Source organism: Rattus norvegicus, chromosome 10 (genome assembly GCF_036323735.1).
Source record: "Rattus norvegicus strain BN/NHsdMcwi chromosome 10, GRCr8, whole genome shotgun sequence".
Classification (NCBI taxonomy): domain Eukaryota; kingdom Metazoa; phylum Chordata; class Mammalia; order Rodentia; family Muridae; genus Rattus; species Rattus norvegicus.
Window position 1 is genome coordinate 2,196,785 of NC_086028.1, and position 20,898 is coordinate 2,217,682.

Consider the following 20,898-nt stretch of genomic DNA (forward strand, 5'->3'; position numbering starts at 1 on the left):
AAATGTCAATTCCATATACTTCAAGGAAAGACTAACACAGCTGATCATAATGATGTATGTCTGTAATCTCAGTACTGTGAAGGCATAGACAGGAGGGTCTCTGTGAGTTTAAGGACAGCAAGTTTCAGGGCAGCAAGGACTGTATAGGGAGACCTTGCCTCTAAAGAAAATAAATAAATAAATAAATAAATAAATAAATAAATAAATACATAAATACATAAATACATAAATACATAAATACATAAATACATAAATACATAAATACATAAATACATAAATACATAAATACATAAATACATAAATACATAAATACATAAATACATAAATACATAAATACATAAATACATAAATACATAAAGCTAGGTGTAACAGTGTACATCTGTCACCTCTAAAGAAAATAAATAAATAAAAATAAAGCTAGGTGTAACAGTGTACATCTGTCACCTCTAAAGAAAATAAATAAATAAATAAATAAATAAATAAATAAATAAATAAATAAAGAAAGAAAGAAAGAAAGAAAGCAAGCAAGCTAGGTGTAACAGTGTACATCTGTCATTCCAGTGCTGGAGCAGGAAGCGGGGGCAGGATGGGGGGCCAAGTCTGGAGTTCATCGGCCAACAACCCTAACTAAATCAGTGAGATCCAGGCTCAGTAAGAGAGAGAAAGATTGAGGACACCTGAGGTCTACTTCATACACACACACACACACACACACACACACACACACACACACACACACACACACACACACACAGAGCACCTATAGCCCACATAGACAAAGACATGACAATGCACACCTACCAACTCACAAAACGAAACTAATCCCTAATGATACATGAAAGGAATAAAATTATCAGAAATTGGGCTGGAGAGATGGCTCAGCGGTTAAGAGCACTGGCTGCTCTTCCAGAGGTCCTGAGTTCAAATCCCAGCAACCACATGTTGGCTCACAACCATCTGTAATGAGATCTGATGCCCTTTTCTGGTGTGTCTGAAGACAGCTACAGTGTACTTAATAAATAAATCTTAAAAACAAAACAAAACAAAACAAAACAAAACGGCCAGTGGACCCAAGAGGGCATGACTGGCTGAAATCCAAAAAAAAAAAAAAAATTATCAGAAATTAGCAAATAGCCCAGAAAATAAAATGTAAATGAATGCAAGATACATTCTTTCCCACCCATGCCCTCCCTGTCAGTGCCTAGTCAAGGCCATCCCTGCCTGCACAAGAAGAAGACCAAGGGAAAACACACACCAGCCACAGGAAGTAGAGGGCTAGGGTGACTTGCAGAGGGGCTGACCAGATCATGTTAATATACGTGGCCAAGTCCATGAAGCGCTGGGCATCCACGGACATGAGGTTGACAATCTCTCCAACTGTGGACGATTTTCTAGCTGAATTGGTGATCACAAGAGCCTGTGGGATTCAGGAGAGAGGAAGAGGTGAGCCTACAAAATGAAGACAAAGGGTCATGGACTCTCCCCAGACCCTGGACAAGACTCTGGACAGTAGTCCAGTAAGTGCGTATCTTTTCTCCACCCTGAGTTCTTCCAGGCACTTTCTAAACCATGACCTTGTACACTTCATATGTAGGCATGCCACATGAGGGTTCTTAATCAGCAGGTCTGTGCTTAAGCTAGGATTCTGGATTTCTAAGCAGCTCAAGGTTATGACCATGCTGTTGGCCTCAGATCCTAACACAAGGTTCTTGACCTTATTACCCTGACACTAGGAGTCAAATCATGTTTTGTTTGGCCAGTCTGCATAACTGACTATAAGACAGTCCTTAGCATCTACCCAGAAAATGCCCTCATCCCAAGCTGTGACACCTAAAGTGTCTTGAGGTGTCAGGGGCCTTTAAAATATCCCTATGCCTCTGAGCACGACAACCTTGACTTCAAGGTCCCCCTGGTCTGGGTACTGCCTACATACCAGGACTCGAGCTAACAGATGAATGCAATTTGTAATCAGGCATGAGAAGCACTAGGAGAACTGCCTCTCTTGCCAGCCTGTGAGCACCATGGCACTATGGCTAGGACATGAGTGGGCCAGGAGATCACTAGGTCCCTTTAAGGTACCTGTTTTCTAATGAGAGAAAGAAAGTATGGATTTGAGCAGATGAAAAGGATCTGGAAAGAGCTGAAAATGGAGAAAACTTGATCAGAAAATACTGTATGAAAAAAAGCTATTTTCAATAAAAATTAAAATTATGGGAAAAAAACTTAACAACAATGACAACCAAGAAGCAGGACTATGGCCCAAGCTCTGTGGGACAGTCCCTGCCAATCCTGTGCACCTCCAGCATGGTAAAAGAAATAAAAAAATGCAAAGCTTGTCTGCCCCCACTCAAGAAGCATACTGTTCAGGGCTGGAGAGATGGCTCAGCGGTTAAGAGCACTGACTGCTCTTCCACAGGTCCTGAGTTCAGTTCCCAGCAACCACATGGTGGCTCACAACCATCTGTAATGAGACCTGGTGCCCTCTTCTGGTGTGTCTGAAGATAGCTATGTGTACTTATAGAAATAACAATTAATAAAAAAACATTAAAAAAAAAAGAAGCAGCATACTTTCAGTTCAAATGTGGGTGAAAGTGAAGGCAAATCCACAGTGTGGAAATAAAACATTTAACATAGACTGCTTTGCTTTAGAAAATAAAAATAAAAACCATGCACATGTATGAATATGTACATGCAGACAAATGCATCCACAGTGCACATGTGTAGTCCTAGCCTCCCAACTGTTTGAGACAGGGTCTCCTCACTACTGTATCCAAGGCTACCTGGCTCGGGAGCTTCTAGGGACTCTCCTTTCTCACTGCTCAGTGTATTTTGTGTACACATGCACTACCTTGCCAACCTTACCTGGTCCTGGAGATCGAAACTCAGGTTGTCAAGCTTGCGCTTTACCTAGTTAGCATCTCCCCAGGCTCTGAACTTGGATTTCTATCCATGACTTCATCAAAGAGTGCCAAGCTGTCTAAGAACCTTAGCTACCCATACACAGGTAGCACGTGGACTCACTGATAATCCCACGCATGAGCCACCGAGAGCCATTTTATTAAGAGACTTTTATGAGGTCTATCTTTGACCCCCACAGCCCCCATCCTTTCTTTGCTGAGGATGCTGAGCTGGAAATCTCCACAGGTCCTGGAGAGCCCCAGCCTAGCTATCCCTGGATTCTGGGGTCACAGGATTAGGTGTGGTGCCTGGCCTACCTTGCGGTAAACAGCGCCCACCACAGCAGTCTTGATGCGCATGCCGGTGACGAAGCAGATATGAAAGTACTGGTGGAGTGCCAGTGTCTGCAGACAGGCGCTGACAAACAGCAGTGCTGTGTACAAGTAGCCCTGCCAGTCAGGGGCCTCCCTGTCATTCACAAAGTTGATAATCAATCTGTGGGGATGGGAGGGAGATTTGAGTGTGATACATACAGCAAGGGCAAGTACTTGCAAGACAACATAGTGATTTCCACCTGAGCCACCCATCAGACAACACTTTACCTTATAGGGTGATATAACTGCCAGGTACCAGATTCTTACAACAGGGACCTCTGCCTTGGGTTCACCATACTGATAGTTATGTCTCCCCACCAGCACATCACTCAAAGGTAATCAAATAGAGCACACTGAGACCAAGGTGACAGAAAGATGGCAGAGGCCCCCTTGCTGCCTTCTTGGTTTCCAGTTGCAGATACTCATGAGATCTAGACAGCCCCATATCCTCCTAACTTTGGATTCGAGAAGCTTCTGTGACTTGCAATCAAAGTGGCTACAACTCATATAGTAACTAAGCAAAGACAGTGAAGATGAAGGTAAGGGGTAGGTAACAATCCTGATCCCACATATGACAGGACCACCCAAGAAGTTACAGGGAAGCAGGTAGTCAGGCAAGAGTTCTTACTCCAAGATCTCAGGGCCCACAAACATCATCAGGTCATGAAGGGCCTTGTACAGGAAGCTCATGAGGAAGTAGGGCCCAAAGATCTTGTACAACACCTTGAACAGAGAGGGGTCCCAGTCCTTGTGGGATGACTTGACAATCAGTGCCTCCACTTCCTCATTCACATCCAACTGAGAACTTCCCTTAGGCTTGGTGGGATCTTTGGGAGGGGCATACACAATCTGTACAGGCTGCCTATAATGAGAGGAGGGTAAAGCAGTTATCCAGTCTACCAGAGGCAGCCCACAGTCAAGAGAGTAAAGAAGAGCAGAACCCAAGACGTGTCACCATACAGTCAAGCTTAATGCAGTGAGTATGACCCTGGACTTGGGAGCTGTGGGTTGAGATTCTCCCTGGACCATCTTCTGGCTACAGCTGTAGGAATACTAAAGCTAGTTCCTCTTTTGCAGGGCTCATAGTAAGCCAGGTGTGGTGGAAGAAGACTGCAGTTCCAGTGCTGGGGAAGCTGGGAAAAAGAAGTCACAAATTGGAGGCAACAATGAGTGACATAAGGTGGAAGTCCCAACTCCCTCATACAGATGTGCAGAATGAGAGCCTGGTGCAGAGCAGCAGCCCCAAGCTCAGCTACAGACACACAGTCCTGAGAGACTGTAACTGAAAGCCAGGGCAGCATGGTGGCCCCAAGCACCTCTACAGACTCACAAGCTCTATCGGAAGCTCGGCTGGCTGCTTCACATCACAGAAAACGATGGCTCAATTCTAAAATCTGAAATGGGAATTAGAGACCCAGATAAGCTACAGCCATACTGAAAGAGAAGATGAAGTTGACAGATGTCAAGACAGAAACAAGAAAGCCACACAGATATCAGTCTGGGCCCACAATTAAAGGTCCAGAAACAAGATGATTTCTGTAAAAAACTGGTGATAGGCCAGGCAAAGTGGCTCAGGCCTGCAGTCTTAGCACTTGAGAAGTAAGGCAGGAGGACTGACAAGAGTTGAAAATGACCCTGGGCTACATACAGAGGAAGGCCTTCTCTAAAATTAAACAAAACAAACCAAAATGGTAATAGGAAACCTGATAGCCACATGCAAAGAACAAGCTGGACCATGATGCCACATTATGTATAAAAATCAGACTTTTTATTTATGTGTGTTTGCATTTGCCTACATGAGTTTATGCACTCTGTGAGTGCGGGTATTTGTGAAAGCCAGAAATGAGTGTTGGATCCCCAGGAACCAAAGTTACAGGTGGTTGTGAGCTACCTGATGTGCTGCTGGGAGCTGAACCCTGGTCCTCTACACTAGCAGTATGACCTCTTCTCCCTGGAGTCATCTCTCCAACTCCAAAGAAATACACTTAGAGTGGAGCCAACTGCTACATGCAGAAGCTAAGAACTAGCCATCTTGCTGAGCATGATTTGCACATACTTAACATCCCAGCACTTAGCAGATGAAGGCAGGAGAATCTTGAAATTCAAGGTCATCCTCAGCTATGTAGGGAAAGAAAATAGCAGCCTAGGTAGGGTTATGTGCCAAAACTTTATCTCGAAACCCCGTGGGAGAGAGACCTCACCGCCTGATCAGGTGGGCACTCCTGAGGCTGCAGAGCGGAGGAGACCACCAACACTGCCCACCCCTGCCCACATCCCTGGCCCAAGAGGCAACTGTATAAGGCCTCTGGGTTCCCGTAGGGGAGGGCCCGGGAGCCGCAGGACCCCTGCGCCTGAGACACCACCGGAACCCGAAGGAAACAGACCCGATAAACAGTTTTCTGCACCCAGATCCCGTGGGAGGGAGAGCTGGACCTTCGGAGAGGCGGACACGCCTGGGAGGCCAGAGGAGACTGCACTCTGTGCACATCCAGACGCCAGAGGAAAGCACCAAACGTCATCTGGAAACCTGGTGCACGGAGGCTCCCTGAGGGAGCGGCGCAGATCTTCCCGGTTGCTGCCGCCGCGGAGAGGACTTAGGCAGTACCCCACGAGCAAACTTGAGCCTTGGAACCACAGGTAGGACCAACTTTTCCCCTGCAAGAAACCTGCCTGGTGAACTCAAGACACAGGCCCACAGGAACAGCTGAAGACCTGTAGAGAGGAAAAACTACACGCCCGAAAGCAGAACACTCTGTCCCCATAACTGGCTGAAAGAAAACAGGAAAACAGGTCTACAGCACTCCTAACACACAGGCTTATAGGACAGTCTAGCCACGGTCAGAAATAGCAGAACAAAGTAACACTAGAGATAATCTGATGGCGAGAGGCAAGCGCAGGAACCCAAGCAACAGAAACCAAGACTACATGGCATCATCGGAGCCCAATTCTCCCACCAAAGCAAACACGGAATATCCAAACACACCAGAAAAGCAAGATCTAGTTTCAAAATCATATTTGATCATGATGCTGGAGGACTTCAAGAAAGACATAAAGAACTCCCTTAGAGAACAAGTAGAAGCCTACAGAGAGGAATCGCAAAAATCCCTGAAAGAATTCCAGGAAAACACAATCAAACAGTTGAAGGAATTAAAAATGGAAATAGAAGCAATCAAGAAAGAACACATGGAAACAACCCAGGACATAGAAAATCAAAAGAAAAGACAAGGAGCTGTAGATACAAGCTTCACCAACAGAATACAAGAGATGGAAGAGAGAATCTCGGGAGCAGAAGATTCCATAGAAATCATTGACTCAACTGTCAAAGATAATGTAAAGCAGAAAAAGCTACTGGTCCAAAACATACAGGAAATCCAGGACTCAATGAGAAGATCAAACCTAAGGATAATAGGTATAGAAGAGAGTGAAGACTCCCAGCTCAAAGGACCAGTAAATATCTTCAACAAAATCATAGAAGAAAACTTCCCTAACCTAAAAAAAGAGATACCCATAGGCATACAAGAAGCCTACAGAACTCCAAATAGATTGGACCAGAAAAGAAACACCTCCCGTCACATAATTGTCAAAACACCAAACGCACAAAATAAAGAAAGAATATTAAAAGCAGTAAGGGAAAAAGGTCAAGTAACATATAAAGGCAGACCTATCAGAATCACACCAGACTTTTCGCCAGAAACTATGAAGGCCAGAAGATCCTGGACTGATGTCATACAGACCCTAAGAGAACACAAATGCCAGCCCAGGTTACTGTATCCTGCAAAACTCTCAATTAACATAGATGGAGAAACCAAGATATTCCATGACAAAACCAAATTTACACAATATCTTTCTACAAATCCAGCACTACAAAGGATAATAAAGGGTAAAGCCCAACATAAGGAGGCAAAATATACCCTAGAAGAAGCAAGAAACTAATTGTCTTGGCAACAAAACAAAGAGAATGAAAGCACACAAACAGAACCTCACATCCAAATATGAATATAACGGGAAGCAATAATCACTATTCCTTAATATCTCTCAACATCAATGGCCTCAACTCCCCAATAAAAAGACATAGATTAACAAACTGGATACGCAACGAGGACCCTGCATTCTGCTGCCTACAGGAAATACACCTCAGAGACAAAGACAGACACTACCTCAGAGTGAAAGGCTGGAAAACAACTTTCCAAGCAAATGGTCAGAAGAAGCAAGCTGGAGTAGCCATTCTAATATCAAATAAAATCAATTTTCAATTAAAAGTCATCAAAAAAGATAAGGAAGGACACTTCATATTCATCAAAGGAAAAATCCACCAAGATGAACTCTCAATCCTCATCTTCTATTGGTTTATATACAAGTGTGCAATTTCTAGGCTTGAAAGCAAAATGATGCTATCTGGTGCTGGATAGAGGAGCCTTATTTTTTATTATGGCAGCTTGCTATTTTTGTAACATGGTGATTTGGTTGAACACAATAAAGTACAGTAGTAACTGATCTCCCCCTCTTCCTGGATGAGTGAGGAGATGATTAAATGTTGATGTCAGCATCCTTGAGCATATTCAGATGAGCTTCTGATTCTGTTGAAAAGGATGCTGTGTTTGATTGTGGTCCGAAGCTTTGAAGCACTACTTGGCATCTCCTTCCTTGGAGGTCTCACTGTTTAAACATAACAGATTTGATAGCTTGTTGGTAAGGTGAGGTCCAGCTTGTCTCCACTAGGTCATCTTCATGTGAATCCGGTGGTTATACGGTTTTGTTCTAGGGATATTTCATTTTTTTAATAACGGTTTTAGCTGACATTCATGGAGAGAATGAATCCTTAGAACTGTGCCACTAGTGAAAGGAAATCCTGTCTAGAGTATGTTTCTTTACAAAGCTGTGTCACACCATCCTTTGGGCCCTCTGCTGGAAAAGTAGAATCAAGTCTCAAATAATGCCTTTTAAATTGTATCCTGTAGTATTATAGATGTAGGACAGTACTGTATCATACTTCTGTGGATGTAAAATAGCTTGTACCTGCTTTATGATACGTAGTAGTGACCGTGCTTTATCAGAGCTGTTTTTAATGATGTTGCTCAGAATGTTTTCTTTCCAGATGATGATTGAGAAGCTAATTTAAAAAAAAAATGGTGCCAGGTACCACAAGAGTAACAGAACTGTGCTGTTTTCTCGAGTTTTGTTTTTTTACTTTTTTTTTTTTAATGGAGTGTGCTGGATGTCTCTACAGTTTTGTTCAGATGACTGCAGAACCTGGAAAAGCTGTTGCTACTGTTGATTTATAACACACTGCTATTATTGGTCTTTTTATATAAATATATATATACAGATATATAATTTGAATTTTTTGAAACTTTAGCTCTGCTGTCAACTTTCGAAAAAAGTATCCCCATTTACTGTGTTGAGTTGGCACTGTACAGAAATTAACAGCCATATTGGTCTAGAAATGTTGAACTTAAGTTTTTTCCATTTGTACAGGGGTAACACACTGTATTAAATATGTAAGGTCTTATATACGTGGGTTTGATTACAAAAACTAATAAAGTATTCTCTAAATTAAAAAAAAATGTTGATATGAGGAGAAGTGGGCCTTGAAGCAATTTGAAACTTTAGGACACCACTGTATATCATAATTTCCTGAAGTAAACTATGTATAAGTGAATTGAAAAAAATCAAGAAAAAATGAATTGTAGGAAAATAAAAAAAAAAGGCCCAAAAACCTGAAGTATCAGTATACAGTTGTAAAATGTTTATGTATAAAATAGTGAGACATTTGAAGGTAGATGGGAGTAAGTTCATGATATATGTATACAATAAACCCTGCAAACAATAAAATAATTACAATATTATAAAAATTTAAAAAAGAAAGAAAAAGAAGGCAGAAAACAGAATAATAACTTTCATTGCTCTCTGCTTTTTAACTTCACTCTGAACATATCTGTTGGGAGGCCACCTACAGGAAGTACATTAAACACCATCTACCACATCCTGATTGATATTGGCCCCCTTCTATGCACAGCAAGTGCCCATTACTCACAGGCACAATAGTACATTTCAAAGGAAGACACAGGGGCAAGGTGGGATCCACTTCACAGTTTGTCATGGGTCAGCCTATTTGTGGTTTGATGAAGCAATATTTCTTCTTTTCAAAGCAATAAAACAGTTTTTGCTGTGTGCTAAGAAGCAGAGAAAAAAAACTTTATCTCAAGGGTAAAACAAAATAAAAATAACCACCACCTCCACCACAACCACAAAACAAACCAGCATGACTCCACAAGTTTTCAAGCAGACTTGTTTCATAAACCTGAATCACAGTGACTCAGCCCAGTGACCATCCTACTATATAATGTTGTAGTTCTGTCCTGTCCTACGTAGGACAGTCCTGAATAAAGACAATTACCCCACCAGACATCCACACCACTAAAATACTAACCTGGAGTCACCTAGCTACAGACACAAGTTTATACAAATTGTGTTCTTTCACATGTAAGTACTCCCTCTTATCCATAAATACTATTGGTTCTGTTTTCTTAAAAATACCTATGATAAAAGTTTAACCTACAAGTCAAACATCAGTTTTTAAAAAAAGAAACAGTTATAATATACTGTAGCAAAATGACACAATATGAGTGTGTTCTGTTACTCTCAAAACAACTTCTACTCTCCTCACCCTTCTTGTGATCCTCAGAGACAGTGGATTAAAGCAACAAGAGGCCTGTGTACTACTTTAGGCTACCACTTAAGGCTTACTTGCACGAAGAATCTGGGTTTTTTAATTTATTTTATGTATATGAGTGCTCTATCTGCATGTAAACCTACATGCCAGAAGAGGGCATGAGATCACATTATAGATGTCACAAGCCAACATGTGGTTGCTGGGAATTGAACTCAGAATCCCTGTAAGAACAGCCAGTGCTCTTACCTCCTGAGCCATGTCTCCAAGATCATGGCTGAACAGTCCACTAGCAGGTAAGTAGTATACCCAGTGTGGACACAGCAGACAAAAGAATTTTGTCACCTCCGATCACAGAATATGATGGAACAAGAATAATGTGTAATTTACAACTTAGTAATGAAATTATAAATTTAATATTTCCAGATCATGTTTGATCACAAGTAACTAAAACTATAGATATGGGAAGAAGACCATACCTCACTCTTTTAAACCAATACCTTTTAGAGCAATTAATAGCTACTTCATTTTCTTTTACACTACCCATTTTTAGATGGCCATTCTTTACAAATTTGTACCTGGTAAGGTTACTCTGCTCCCCCTTTGCTTAATGTTGTAACTTCTAAACCACCAGCAACAACAACAACAACAAAAACAACCTTACAATGGCTGACAAATGAGCTATTACAGTCAACTATGACAGGGAAAGGGAGCAAAAAGGAACAACTTCTGGTACCCAAACTTCCTAAAAGAATGCTTTTCATTATCAGAACATGGAACACCAGTGGTCTTTAAATAAGATCAAAGCAGAGTTAAGGACTTGTCCATCTGTTCTTTAATTAAAAAAAATGTTTACCTAAAGAATTAGGAGACAAGGTCATTGTTTATTCAAGAATGGGCCAACTGACAGGAAGATAACATCCTCTAGATGACAAGGATGGCCATCAAGCCTAGATGTAGAAACCAACCCCCTTCTATAAGAACTTTTTGAGCCAGAGTTCCCCAAGATAGAGCTGGCAGGCCAGTAGGTCTTCTCTCTTCTCAAGATTATCAACTCTTGAGTAAACCTGGAGCCCTATGAGTTGTCCAAGATCAGTACTGGGAACCAATCTTAAGTCGTCTGGAAGAGCGTCAGGCACTTTAATTGCTGAGCCATCTCTCCAGCCCTGGTTTTCTTTAAATTAGATATACTGGGACATTGCCGGTACATCCTCCAGTGGTGTTGTTCAAGTCCCTTTGGACATCAAATACTAGGAGAACAACTATCTGTCTACTTTTTCACTTAGCATAATAACTTTGTGTCTCCTCCCTCAGCTCTGAGCAGTAATTCCAACTTCTACTTACATTCTACCAGGCGTTTGGATTTGATTCTGTCTTGGGCTATCACAAACAAGACAAGCCTTTTAGAACCTAAGCTTCCAGTTCTCTAGGGCATCTGCCTGGAAACAGAATGACAAGTAAGTGACTACTTAATTTAAAAACAAAACAAAAACACTATCAAATTCTTTTTCACAGCCACCGAATCACTTGATATACATGCCAACTGGAAACACGAACTAAAATGTCCTCACCATAAGAGGAGCACAGGCTGAGGAGACCACAAAGTATCATCACAAACTGTCTTAGTCATGCTTCCCATCACTGCTATATAATACCAGGACCAAAAGGCAAGTTGGAGATGAAATGGTTTATTTGGCTTATACTTCCTTCCACATTGCTATTCATCACTGAAGGGAGTCAGGAAAGAAAATCAAAATGGGGAAGGAACCTGGAGGTAGGAGCTGATGGAGAAGCCATGAAGGAGCACTGCTTACTACCTTGCTTCTCATTGTTTGCTCAGCTTGCCTTCTTACAAAACTCAGAACCACCAGACCAGGGATGGCACCACTCACCATGGGCTGGGCCCTTTTCCACTGATCATTAATTGAGAAAATACCTTACAGCTGGATCTCAAAGAGGGATTTTTCCCAAATGTGGCTCCTTCCTCTCTAATGACTCCAATGTGTGTCAAGTTGACACACAAAACCAGCCAGTACACAAGCCAACAGCATACTGGGCCAGACACAAAGATAGGCTCAGAGCCAGTGAGATGGCTCAATGGGTAAAGACACCCACTATCCACCCTGACAACCTGAGTTCAGTCTTGAACCCACAGGGTAGAGGGTGAAAATCAACTCCCATAAGTTGTCCTATGATCTCCCTTATGCACATGCTATGGCAATGAACACTCACAATTTATACATACAAGTATAAATATATTTAAAAATGAGACTACTACTAGTGGTTGTCATTGAACAGAATTCTCACCACACCACTGCCCTGCATAGAATCTGCCTTTGACCTCCTACTATGCCTTCAATGTAACTCTCTAGCCTAGTCTGGGGCCCCTGCAAAGACATCTCATAGTCTCAGTCATTTGCCCAAGCCTCAGTTGTCCCTCTAACTTGAAGGCCTTGTCCCAGGGTATGTACATGGTTCACTCCCTCCTTTGAGTGAGTGTTTTTGGATGCCACCTTCTTACAGGAGCAATCCCTGAATATTCTTCTAAAACAATGCCCTATGTCACTGTGCCCTTTACTCCCTCTGATCTTACTATAAAACCAAACAATCCAAGATGCAAGGCATTTGCCTGCTTTGTCCCAATGCCTGAACCCAGGTCCAGAGCTCAGCACCAAAGCAGCCAGGACACTGAGGCCTTGGCCTCAGGTGGCACACCAGGGTTCAAGTTCCATGCCTAACGTGTTCAACAAAAAGCATTCAACCGCAGCAAGAACATTCAGGGGATATTCAAGACACCAAACAGATGCTCAGAGAGGAAAAAGTTAAAGACTGACTGAGCAGGGCAAGGCTGAGGACTGTAACCAGAAGAATCAACTCCAGCTTGGCAGATAGCCTCCTCTCTCCTTTTGGAGAGCTAAAGACATAACTTGCTGACAGTACAGGAGGGAACTGTTGGGAGCTCCCTATGGTGTTAAACACTTCCACTCCCCATCTGAGAGAAGAGGAACTGCAGCCTAGGGAGGGAGTGCAGTTTCCTTAGAACCAGAACCAGAATCAGCCAGGGTGGCTAAAGATAGGTAACAGATCAGCCTAGGCTACGTCTGCCCTGCCTGGAAGAACACAGAAATTTGACACTCACTTCCTCGACTTAACACATTCCTTCTTCCAGTTATTCACCAGCACAGGTACCACTTCTTCTGACGTGTCCTCTTTATTCAATGACCAGAGGTCACTGCTCTTCAGGGGCTGGCGGTAGCCCTGCACCATCATCCTGGAAGCAAGACACAAAGGGAGAAACAATGAGCATTGAAAGAAGAGTCTATGGCCCTCCCTTCACACACCTGCTATTGCTGTCTAGCCATGACTAGAAAAATCTGAGACTACATGGACATGAAGGCATATTAATTAGCTAATTCTACTAGGTCTTTTAGGGAAACAAAACAGACACATCTTGACAAACAGGTGCACACTGTATTTAGAAAGAAATATCTAGGTATTTCTGGTTTCAAATGTGACTTGTAAATTTTATATTTAATCATTTTATTTTCAAACATGGCTTCATGGAGGTCAGATTGGCCCCAAACTCTCTATGTAGCCAAGGTTGACCTTCAACCTCTGATCTTCCTGCTTCCTATGAAAATTCTAGATGTTTGTTGGTGGTGATGTATATCTTCCTCATGCGTTTCCTATGACATGCATATATGACTTTGCTACAATGTCGCCAGTTTGTATCTGTGTTGGAAAAGTTTTGTCTTTGGGGGCATGATATCTTCTTCCTTGTCATCATTCCTTAAGCAGTACAGCACGGTAGCTATTTATGCTGCATTAGAGGTCATGCACCATCTAGACATGATTCAAAAGATGAGGCAGATCTGGTTAAATGCAAGTGCTACTCTGCTTTATATGAAGACTGAACATCAATCAGTGTAGTATCTGTAGGGTCCTGGAACCAAGCCAGATGCGATGCCATACTAAATAGTTACAAATCCCTTCCATCAAAAGGCAAGCCTAGAGCCTAGGCATGCCTGCTAAAGCCTATGCCAGAAGCTAAGGGTGTTCGCTGCCTGTGGCTTAATCACTCAAGCATTCATAACATTGAAGGCCAGTTATTGACCTTAAGATATAACTTGCAGACAGTGCAGGAGGAAGTTAAAGGAAGCTGAGCACCATGGAAGCACTCATGCAGCCCCTGCATTCATGTCCCCACTCTCTACCCCATCCGGAAGTCCAGCCTTACCCTGTAATCCACCAAAAAGTGATCCTGGAAAGAAAAGAGGCACTCGATTCTGGACATGGATTCTAGGAGACAAAAGACACAGGGGAGAGGGGAGAAGGGTAATCCAAACTTAACTTTCCACATCTGGGAGAGCTAGGCATAGTTGACCACTCTTCCTACAAAGGATCATGTCCCACATCCTCACATCTCTGCATCCCACATGAACTGCTCTCCTGAGCCTCAGAGCTCATCCCTCCATCTTCACCCAACAGATGCTTGAGTACCTACTGTATGCAAGCACACTACAACACACTATCAACCCATCTTCATAGCAACGCCATAATCTTTAGTTAACATTGGCCCCACAACATTCACCCATTCAACAAGTATTTCATGAGCACCTACTGTCGGTATTCTGTCTAAGTTCCACCCCCACAGTTACCTGGCAACAGCCAAATGTGCATCCTGACTCACTATAAAAGGGGCTGCTTGCCCTCATTCTCTTCTCTTCTCTTGCTCTTGTTCTCTTGCCTCTTGCTCCTGCCCTCTTGCCCTCTTCCCCTTTGTTCCTTCTCTCCCCATTCCCTTCCCCCACCCCTCCACATGCTCATGGCCTCTTCTATGCTTCTTCTCTCATTAAACCTTTCCACGTGGAACAATGTTGGCTTGGTGTGGTCTGTCCGAACGTGAGCAGAGATTTCTATCCCAACATCTAGTATATGCTGGGCACTATAAAGTACTATGGAGCTTCCCTTCCTACATTCCCACCTCAACCTTGCAAGGTGGTGTTATTCTTCTCCCCACTTTACACATCCACTTATTGAGCACATTTTTAATAAGCATCTACCATGCATCAAGCACTCTTTATGAAGAGGTATATACTTTTGTGTTGCATTGCTGGCAATCATCAAGTTCAGGACCTTGCACATGCTAGGCTAGTGTTCCTCACTGATCTTCACTCCCAGCCTAGCTTTGCTATTTTATGACTTATGGACTCTGTGCTATGTCCTGAGCATTTACTATGTGTCAGGAAACATACACCAATATGAACAGAGATAACCCATGTACCTTGTGGTATGCTGTTACCCTGCTCTATACACTATATAAATGACCAGTTCATCTCCAAGACCACCCTACAAGGCAGGGTTAAGTGTCACCCCATTCTGCAATTAAATGAGAACAGAGGTTAAAAAAGAAACTGTCTGAGCTTCTATATTTAAAAGTGGCAGGATGTGTGAGACAAATAGTCAGGGCTCTTGAGACAGACAATCAACAATGACTATACAAACACTAGAAACAATGTAAAACTTAACTGGAACCAGCGCCTAAATGTAGGTGGATATGACCATGGAGTTCACATAAGGCAGCACAGGTTGGTTCATGAGGCTCAGAGAGAGCCTCTCTATGGAAGGCCAATCCATCATTTGAAGAATAAATGGAAGACAACTATAGCAACAGGAAAAGCAAGACATTCCTCACATAAAGCAATGTGCTGAGCGCCCAGGAATGTGGAGAAGCATGGCAGACCCAGGGACCCAAAAGGGACATAAGTCTACAGCAGAACACTTGCCTTGACTGTGGAGAGCCCTGGGCTCAACATCCGGCAAGAGATCTGGCAATCTATAATGGAGGCTGTAGAGTCTATACTAAAGGTCAGATTAGAAATGTTGGGATTCTTACAGGCAACTCTAGGAGCCATAGAGATTTTGAACCAGCTATCAAAGAATCTCTTTACCAGAGGCAGAAGGCCAACTTGACAAAATTTGGGAAATTTCCAGCACAGAGCTCAAGCATTTAACATGGGCACATTGAGCTCTCAATTCCAAAATGGCCTCTATGAAGGAACAAGAGTTGAGAGAAGGCAATCAGAGAGCAGAAGAGACAGCCTACTCTAATCATGAGTTTCCCATCCAGTCTGTTGATACTGTTTCATTCCTATAGTTCCAGAAGAAGCTGGTTTAGGGAGCAGAGTCAGAGTATCAAAGTTTATTTCTGTTTGAAAACAAATTACTGGGCAAGAAACAAACAAGGTAAGGCCAGAACACTCGGTTAAACCGCAGAGCCAGTAGGTCCAAAGGTGAGTGAACATGCTCAAAGCTCTAGAAGCAGTCAGAAGGGGCCCTGGCTGGGAAAAGGTGAGCTAGAAAAGCAGTGTTCCAAACCACAACACACTATGTGTCATACAGAAATTTATATGGATGTTAAAAAGACAGTGACACAAGCCATTGTTCTGTTACACAGATTAAATGAAAAGAGATAAGAATTTCATTTCCCTTTTCTAAACAAACCCCACATCACGGCAGTCAAAGAGAGAAGCTGCAGCTAATAAGTAAAGCAATAAGCCCACCTAATGACAGGATGGTTCATTTTGCACCTACAATGGCTTGCTGCAATATTTGATGACATGAAAAGAATTGTTATGAGTGATATTTGGCCAAATAATGGCTCTATTTTTTAACCCTTATCTCTCCAATATTATTACTGAGTAAAGATGCAAGGGTACTGTGTTGTTTTTACAACTTGTTGCAAGCAGAACTGTCTTAAAACAAAGTCATAAGCCAGGCATGGCTTTCCACACTGCAATCCCATAAAACTAAAGCAAGAAAACTGCTGTGAGATAAAAGCCAGCCTGGGCTATATACATCTTTTTGTTTTTAATTAAGTCATTAAAAAAAGAAACAACAACAACAAAAATAATAAAAATAAAAAAAAACCAGGGGTTGGGGGATGCTTGCCTAGCATGCAGGAAGCTCTGGGTTCATTAATAAAACTCGGTGCAGTGGTGAATGCTTGCAACTCCAGCACTCTAAGAGCAAGAGGTGTGTGGGGGGGTGTTTGTCAGAAATTCAAGGTCATCCTCAGCAGCTACAAAGTGACCAGAGCAGTATAGACAGGACATCCTGTCTCAAAAAAAACAGGACAGGAAGAAAATTCATCTGCCTAGGCAATACATAGGAAAGTGTTTGCCCAGCTTTCTTAGGGATAAAATCTATAGTAACTCACTATACCACAACAGAGTTTACATAAATGTAAAGCTGCCACTATGCAGACTAGAGAGCTCTTGAGAAATAGTAAGTCTGCTGCTCATCAGATTCCCCCAGGAAACATGTGCCCAGAGCAGTTGTTCCCTCCTCACCCTAGTGGAGGCCTAACAAGCTGAGGCAGATGCCTTCAGTCTGGGTTCAGATCACAGTCCTGTAGGGTTCTAGGTAAGTAACTCCAGTATTATATCTCAGCACCTCAGTACTCATACCCAGAAAGTCAGAGGCCTCAAAGGATCCTCCAATGCCAAAAGAACTACATGAGGCCCATAGGGCTATGTTTAAAACATGGATTTCCCTAGCTAAGGCCACATCATCCCTCCTGAAGTAGAGATCTCAACCTTGTTGGCCCATCAAGGCAAAAGACTAAGATGTTTGCTGGCTGGAGAGGGAAACTCTTAGATAAAGCTCATAGACTTGCTTCTATGCCAGGATGAAGGTCAATGCTGGAGATGGGGCTGGAAGGGAGATGACAAGGTCCCTGACCCTATGAAGATGCCTCCCTGGGAAAAACAGACAATAAAAATACCAAAATGAAGGTAGTAGCTAGGTGTGGCCTGCCATCCCAACACTCAGGAGGTGAAGGCAAAGAATCAGAGGCTCAGAGTCACCCTTAAGTACATAATTAGTTGGAGGCCAGATGTGGCCTCAAAAAAAGAAAAAGCAAGGCTTCAGAGTTGGAGCACTTGTTCTTACAGAGGAGCCAAGGTTCTGTTTCTAGCACCCACATGGTGGTTCACAACCTTCCCAAACTTCAGTTCTAAAGGATCTGATTCTTCTAACCTCCAGGTACCAGATATACACACAATGGCCATATATACATGCAAGCAAAACACAAGAAATAAAATTATCTAAAACAGCTATAAAAATTAAAGAAGGGAGGGAGAAGAGGAAAAGAAGTGGGAGGAAGTAATAAGGAGCAGTGTCAAGACATCAGCAGAGAAACACTCTTGCCTAACCATGACAAAAGAGGGCCAACTCCAAACACACCCCACAGCATATGGTAGAGCAGGGATTGAATATGAAGCAGTGGGTGGTCTGGGTCCCCGTGCTTAGGAGGGAAGGTCTGAGCCTTGGGTTTATAGCTGGTGATTTCAGAATGTTAGTTTTCCCCAGTGTCTTGGTAAACATGGCCTTTGGCTCAATATCTTGTGAGCCTGACAGTTGGGGTGCCTGACACTTGAGGCTCATAGAAACTGGAATGTTTAAATAGCAATTTGGGTCCTTTTTCTGAGAGTTTTAGATACAGATTTAGGTCATTGATTTCTAGTCCCTTACTTTAGAATCTTTTGTGGCTTTCTATCACCTTTTTTGATAAAAGTGGACATGATACCAACTGTGTGTGAACTGGTCCCTCTCACCTTCTGTCCTGCCTGTCCTGCCCACACCTAAGTCGCCCTTGTCCAGTGAAGCTGGTCTTTCTGTCCCTTGAAGGAGTTGGATTCATTTGTTCCTTGTCCATGTTATTCCATTAGATCAGTGTTCTTCTCTGTCCTTGTCCTTGTAGTTTGTGTTTGGGCAGTTGGTTCTTTTTGCAGGCAGGTGTCTGCTGTTGCCCTTTTACCAAGTCTATCTGTCTTTCCTTTCCACTGCCTGCCATACAGGGCTCTGTGGCCTATGTGCCCCAGCAGGCATGGATTCAGAATGACTCTCTCCGAGAGAACATACTGTTTGGGCGCCCCCTGCAGGAACATTGCTACAAGGCGGTGATGGAAGCCTGTGCCCTCCTTCTGGATTTGGAAATCCTTCCCAGTGGGGACCTCACAGAGATTGGTGAGAAGGTGAGTATGGCATGGGTACAGCTTGCAGCATCAGCTGCTGCTGTGTAACAAACAGGTGCACACTTTTCAGGACCTTTCACACAAAATGCTGTCCTCTTGTTAGTGCTGTCAGGATCAGCTGTCTCTAGCCTGTGGCTGTGCTCCTTTTGTCAAGCCATGTAAGTTTGGTGAGGGTCTATATCATATGGCTCTTGGTACGGTGGTCTGAGTTGAGATGTCAGTGGCCACCTAAGTGGGAGCCTTTCACACAGTGGTGTAGTGTCTAAGAGAATAAAAACCAAAGGTATTCTGTGCTTTGCTACATACTGTACCACCCACAGGACAAGACATTAGAAGTGGCTTCCCTTGGCAGTCACACAGTCGCCTAGGGAATGTGATGATGGACACAGCTCTAGACCAGCTGGCACCCACTTCTTCACTCCGCTACCGTCCTAACATTTTCAACCTAACATATCTGTCTAGCAGCTCACGAGGGGTTTGTTCTGATTCCTAATGCATTGCTAAGGAAAGGGAAGCTCAAGGACGCTTAGAGGACTTGCCTGATGTTGAGTCCCATGGGAAAGAGACTCTTAAATCTGTCCTGTCACCTGTTTTGCTGTCACTTTTGAAGAGGGCCTTATGTGTGCTTCTCAGCCCATTTGCTCCAGTGCAAGTGATTGTCTTGTCTATGTGCTGGATGTGCAGCCACCCATGGTGATAGGGACCTCTTGGGAGAGCCAAGTTTGTCTCCTGCCAAGGATTCTTTCACCAACTTGCTTACTTGATGCATGGTGTCTTTTACTTGGCATGGACCTGGAGATCCTTTGGTTTGGCTAGTACCCTTGTAGCTTGGAGGTGCCAGGCAAACTGAAGGGTCTAAATATTATGTGGGATCTAACGCAGGATTGCCAGTGTCTTCAAAGCAAGCAGAGGGTGGGTCAGCAGTCAGCTTATCAGCCTTATCCTGGTTTATTAATGCTGGCATGTAGCACTTGGAGACACTGTCCCCTTCAAGTCTCAGTGCCAAAGTTAGGTGGGAGTCAAGGATTGACTGATTTTGTGTACTGCATCTTCTTCAAGTCAATAAGCTGAGATCAAAGGGACCTTTTTAGCTGGGCCTCTCATCCCAGCATGCAGGAAGCTGAGGTAGGAGAGTCATGAGTTTGAAGCAACCTTGAAATCTTAGGCCACCTAGTAAGATCCCATCTCAAAATAAAATACTAAAAATGGATAACAGTGTGACTTAGTGGTAGAATACTTGTTTAGTATGGGCAAAGGCCCTGGCAATACCCCTAGCACTGTCCATATGCACCCCTGCCACACACACACACACCCCCCGCAAAAAAAAACAAAAACAAAAAAACAAACAAAAAAAAACCCATGGGAGCTGGCTACTAGGGTCAGCCTTGGCACAGGTTGGGGCAGTTTACTCAATAGGTGTCATTGGGCGTTTGAACTGTACATGGCCACGATGTTGGTCACTCGTTGTTGCGAGTGGGTTGTTGCTGCTTGGGGTTGAACCCTTCCTCTGTGAGTTGAGTGCCCTAGGTGCTGTCAGCTTTGCTATGTGACTTTAATAAGAATGGTAGCTCAGAGTGAATCTCACCACAGAACACTAACAGTAATAGTAGCTATGTCAGCTACAACATAATAATATAATAGGCATACAAATAATAATGTCTTTGCCATCTATGCTGTGTCTTCTATAGACTCTTCTATAGGCTGATGAGTTTCAAAATATCAAAAGGTGCCACCTCCTCTTTCTTGTGGCAGTATAAGCCCTAGTATAGACTGGGCACATGTTCTGTAACTGAACTGTACCCCTAGCCCTCCTTGCCATCTTCCTGCCTCTCAGCCTCTGATCAGCTGGGCTGAGAGATGTGCCAGCAGGCCTGACTGTCTACTGCCCTTCCCTGAGCACTTGCTGGGGTTCATGTAC

The 20,898-nt window shown here is 43.2% G+C and overlaps 1 long non-coding RNA gene and 1 pseudogene across 2 annotated transcripts in view; one reads left to right on the forward strand and one right to left on the reverse strand.

Moving 5' to 3' along the window:
• Abcc1-ps1 (ATP binding cassette subfamily C member 1, pseudogene 1) overlaps positions 1 to 20,898 on the forward strand; it is a 107,980-nt pseudogene that overhangs the window by 47,943 nt on the left and 39,139 nt on the right. The window contains exon 6 of the transcript XR_005490606.2: positions 18,804 to 18,980. The product of XR_005490606.2 is annotated as an ATP binding cassette subfamily C member 1, pseudogene 1 (transcript). The remainder of the gene's footprint in view (positions 1 to 18,803; positions 18,981 to 20,898) is intronic.
• On the reverse strand, positions 49 to 15,030 carry LOC134480740 (uncharacterized). The gene is made up of 4 exons (XR_010055499.1): positions 14,180 to 15,030; positions 13,082 to 13,213; positions 3,216 to 4,134; positions 49 to 1,417 (listed from the first exon to the last, which is right to left on the reverse strand). It is a non-coding gene; the product is annotated as an uncharacterized LOC134480740 (long non-coding RNA).